Source organism: Oncorhynchus keta, unplaced genomic scaffold (assembly GCF_023373465.1).
Source record: "Oncorhynchus keta strain PuntledgeMale-10-30-2019 unplaced genomic scaffold, Oket_V2 Un_contig_18275_pilon_pilon, whole genome shotgun sequence".
Classification (NCBI taxonomy): Eukaryota; Metazoa; Chordata; class Actinopteri; order Salmoniformes; family Salmonidae; genus Oncorhynchus; species Oncorhynchus keta.
Genome location: NW_026280838.1, coordinates 35,001 through 39,617, shown reverse-complemented (window position 1 = coordinate 39,617; position 4,617 = coordinate 35,001). Strand labels below are relative to the sequence as shown.

The window sequence follows — 4,617 nt, the reverse complement described above, 5'->3', positions numbered from 1 at the left end:
AAACGTACGCTATCGGGCATCGGAGATGTGAGAGACAGAAAAGCAAAGGTTATTAAAGACAGCGGTGAGAAGAGACACATCGCAGCCCTGATCCTGGCGAGGAGGCAGCAAGGGATCCCCTGAAGAATATCAAAATGCTCGCCGGTGTCCCTCATCGGATGGGTTCTGAGAGCTGCAGTGGACTCAAACAGTTTGACAGGTAATTCAGTTCAATCTAATAGTCAAATGTCTTTCAATCTAACTACTGTATACAGAGTTGCTTTGATAGAAGCTTGGTAGGCTAGCTACATTTACAACCCACAAAAAATGCTAGTATACTATGATATCAATACCATAGTATTCACTGTAGTGTTTTTTGCGGACTTTACTGTATTATTCACTGTAGTGTAGTGTATTATTTACAGTTAACTATAGTATACATAAATAACTAGTATATACTATAGTATCGTGTAGTGTTTTGCGGACTGTAGTATTTATTATAGTGTTTTAGTTTTTATATCTTTGACATAGAAGTGGAGGCTTTCTCTCCTTACTAGATACATACTAAAATAGCTAATTTCCCATAACCTGTAGGTAGATCGGACTGGGGTGTATTGAACAGATAGGTCAGCACTTTACTTTTCTAACTGTAGGGAACACAATACGTGGGTTGTACTAAAATGTGGGTTTCTCACTTATGGGGGTTGATAGGAGGAGAATGTGGTAGGGTATATGCACATTACTCTAGTATTTACTATAGTTAAATGGGTAGTGTTTTTGGGGACATTGCAGAATTTACTTAAAAAGTGTTTTTTGCAGATACTACTGTAATATTACTATAGTATTCTACAGTATACTACAACATTTCTACTAAGTACTACACATGAGCAAGGGATATACTACAGTTTATTACAGAATCTCTATTTTAGGTACTGTAGTATTCTATACTAAACTAGTATTTTTAAATGTGAGAAAGCATGTTGACATTCTTGTTTTGGGTGCATGGATAATGTTGTTATTTGAAAGTTAGTGTACAGTCTCTGAATGAACCCCCTGGTTTGGGCTCGGTCACACAAGACTGGATTGCACTGATGTAGCCTACTTGTTACAAAGCCTGAGGGATCAACTTGTTCCGTTCTTTCTCCCAGTGTGTGGGTATCAACTGACCATGATGACATTGAGAAGGTAGCCAAGGCATGGGGAGCTCAGGTTCACCGCAGGAGCCCAGAGGTGTCCAAAGACTCCTCCAGCTCTCTTGACACCATCCAGGAATTCGCCCGATTAAACCCAGGTAGGGAGGGGGTGAATGTCAAGTGTATTTCCTTGATTCCTTGTGATCAGATCTTCTGCTCCAATGTGCTGTGAGAAGGAGACAAGGAGGGAGGCGTGAGGAAGATTCTCTGTGGCAACAGTGGCGACGGCGACGTTGGTTATATTTTATTGTGACAGAACCACACCCTTTGTGACGCTTCACTATCTTTGTAATGACTGTTTGGCAGCGCTTTGTTATAGATGTCAGCTGGTAATGTAATATATGCAGAACTTGTTTAGCCACTAGCTTGACTAAAGGCTCTGGGACGGCATGTATCAAGTATCTCAGAGTAGGAATACTGATCTGGGATCAGGTCCCCCCGTCCATGTAGTCTTATTCATTGTGATCTATGAGGCAACATTTGGGTTTATCCCAATAAAGTGGGACCCACTCCATAGCTTCAATTGACAACAGTGGCAGCATATACACAATTATTCAAATCTCATACTGTTTCTCATATTCTTCTGGTATCTCATAGTCTGCTGTGTGTTGTCCTCCTCCAGAGGTGGAGGTGATCTGTCACATCCAGGCCACGTCTCCCTGCCTGCACCCCTTCCACCTGAAGGAGGCCCTGGAGATGATCACCAAGCAGGGCTTCACGTCCGTCTTCTCCGTGGTCCGACGACACCACTTCCGCTGGCAGGAGGTGAAGAAAGGAGGTACAAGGACAGCCATGTGTTGTGTTTAGGACCTGACAGGAGGTGAAGAAAGGAGGTACAGGACAGCCATGTGTCATGTTTAGGACCTCACAGGGAGGTGGAAGAAAGGAGGTACAGGACAGCCATGTGTTATGTTTAGACCTCACAGGAGGTGAAGAAAGGAGGTACAGGACACCCATGTTATGTTAGACCTCACAGGAGGTGAAGAAAGGAGGTACGGGACAGCCATGTGTTATAGTGTTTTAGGACCTCACAGGAGGTGAAGAAAGGAGGTACAGGACAGCCATGTGTTATGTTTAGGACCTCACAGGAGGTACAGGAAGCCATGTGTTATGTTTAGGGAGAGTACAGGACAGCCATGTGTTATAAGTTTAGGACCTCACAGGAGGTGAAGAAAGGAGGTACAGGACAGCCATGTGTTATGTTTAGGACCTCACAGGGAGGTGAAGAAAGGAGGTACAGGACAGCCATGTGTTATGTTTAGGACCTCACAGGAGGTGAAGAAAGGAGGTACAGGACAGCCATGTGTTTGTTATGTTTAGGACCTCACAGGAGGTGAAGAAAGGGGAGGTACAGGACAGCCATGTGTTTGTTATGTTTAGGACCTCACAGGAGGTGAAGAAAGGAGGTACAGGACAGCCATGTGTTTGTTATGTTTAGGACCTCACAGGAGGTGAAGAAAGGAGGTACAGGACAGCCATGTGTTATGTTAGGACCCTCACAGGAGGTGAAGAAAGGAGGGTACGGGACAGCCATGTGTTATGTTTAGGACCTCACAGGAGGTGAAGAAAGGAGGTACAGGACAGCCATGTGTTATGTTTAGGACCTCACAGGAGGTGAAGAAAGGAGGTATGGGACAGCCATGTGTTATGTTTAGGACCTCACAGGAGGTGAAGAAAGGAGGTACAGGACAGCCATGTGTTTAGGACCTCACAGGAGGTGAAGAAAGGAGGTACAGGACAGCCATGTGTTATGTTTAGGACCTCACAGGGAGGTGAAGAAAGGAGGACAGCCATGTGTTATGTTTAGGACCTCACAGGAGGTGAAGAAAGGAGGTACAGGACAGCCATGTGTTATGTTTAGGGACCTCAGTTAGACATGGTTTCCAGGATACAGATGAACCCTAATGCTGGATTAAAAGCAAGATCAATGGAGAATCTCCATAGAAAATGATTTGTGGTCCAGGATTAGGCTTCATCTCAGTGGGGGAAAAACACCCCTAGGCTACTTTATAATTCCATCCCTCTAGAGTTGTGTGTATAAGGTAGTTGTGGAATTGTTAGATTACTTGTTAGATATTACTGCACTGTCAGAACTAGAAGCACAAGCATTTTCGCGACACTCACATTAACATCTGTAAACCATGTGTATGTGACCAATAAAATTTGATTTGAAGTAGGGTCAGGAGTTTTTCCTGTCCACGTGACTGTATCACAATAGAGAGATGGGGGTGTGAGTAAACAAGTGAGTTTGTCTCCTTGACCAGGTTATAACCAGAAACCAGACTGTTTCCTATCAACTCATAATGATGATGTGTTCTCTCTCCTGTTCAGGTAGTGTAGCCACCCAGCCTCTCAACCTGGATCCATCCAACAGGCCCCGGAGACAGGACTGGGATGGAGAGCTGTGTGAGAACGGGTCTTTCTATTTTTCCACCAGAGCCCTTATAGAGGAAGGTGTTTTGCAGGTAACTTTCACCAGGCCCCTAAAGGGACCCATATTCACAAAGCACCTCAGGAAGGAGTGCTGGTCTAGGATCAGTTTTCCCTTTTCGATTGAAGGAATAGTGAGGAGACCATCTGAACTTCAACTTCTTTAATACCATGATGTACGCAGGACAATACACACAGGGATGATAATGAGAGAATTATAAACCTGTTGATTTAATATAATAACTTATGCCATTTAGCAGATATGTCATTTTATCCACAGCAACGTAGTCATGCTTGGTATGGGTGGTCCCAGGAGTAGAACCCACTACCCTGGCGTTACAAGCACCATGCTCTACCAACTGAGCTGCCGAGGACCACAGTACCTCCTTTAATTGTCACACAAGACTGCTACTTGATTGGTTAATATACACTGTGGGTAGGCTGTATGTAAAATATAAATGACGTTTGTACATACAGGAGAAGATGAATCATATCTAGAAAAGGTATTATAGAAACAGTGGTCTGGTAATAGGCAGGGGGTAAACCATGGGGTTTGTCGAATAAGACCCAAACTAGTGTTCATCTGCTTGATGAGGAACGAGTGTTCTACATGATCTTCAACACCAGTCTGTAGGCTCTGGAAGTATATGTGAAGGGATACATTCTCTGTAAGCAAATTACATTTGAGTAATTGGTAGTCAGGTTTATATTGCAGTCTGGCCAGTCAGCTCTTCTGTCTCCACATACATGTTGTTTTGGCCACTAAGGGTTTTCACTATTCTGCTGTTTTTAAAGTTAAACCAGGATCGGTTCTTAAGGCCTCATCAGCCTGGTTATTAGTTGGTCATAGGTCACAGTCAACAGTTACTCAATTCATTTTTGCATGTTCAGCATAGGAGAGCCTGTAGTGTGTGTGTGTGTGTGTGTGTGTGTGTGTGTGTGTGTGTCTAGTCCATCCAACCTTAATCCTCTTGGATGTGTGTGTGTAAGATAAATTCCTCTTCATTAGTTTATT

The 4,617-nt window shown here is 43.7% G+C and overlaps 1 protein-coding gene and 1 pseudogene across 1 annotated transcript in view; both read left to right on the top strand.

Annotated features, from left to right (window-relative positions):
* Positions 1-3: 3 nt before the first annotated feature.
* LOC127920084 (N-acylneuraminate cytidylyltransferase-like) overlaps positions 4-4,617 on the top strand; it is a 14,881-nt pseudogene continuing 10,267 nt past the window's right edge.
* Positions 7-4,617, top strand: part of LOC118377934 (N-acylneuraminate cytidylyltransferase-like) — a 36,655-nt gene continuing 32,044 nt past the window's right edge. The window contains exon 1 of the mRNA XM_052503899.1: positions 7-48. The gene's annotated coding sequence lies outside the window, so the exon portion shown is untranslated. The remainder of the gene's footprint in view (positions 49-4,617) is intronic.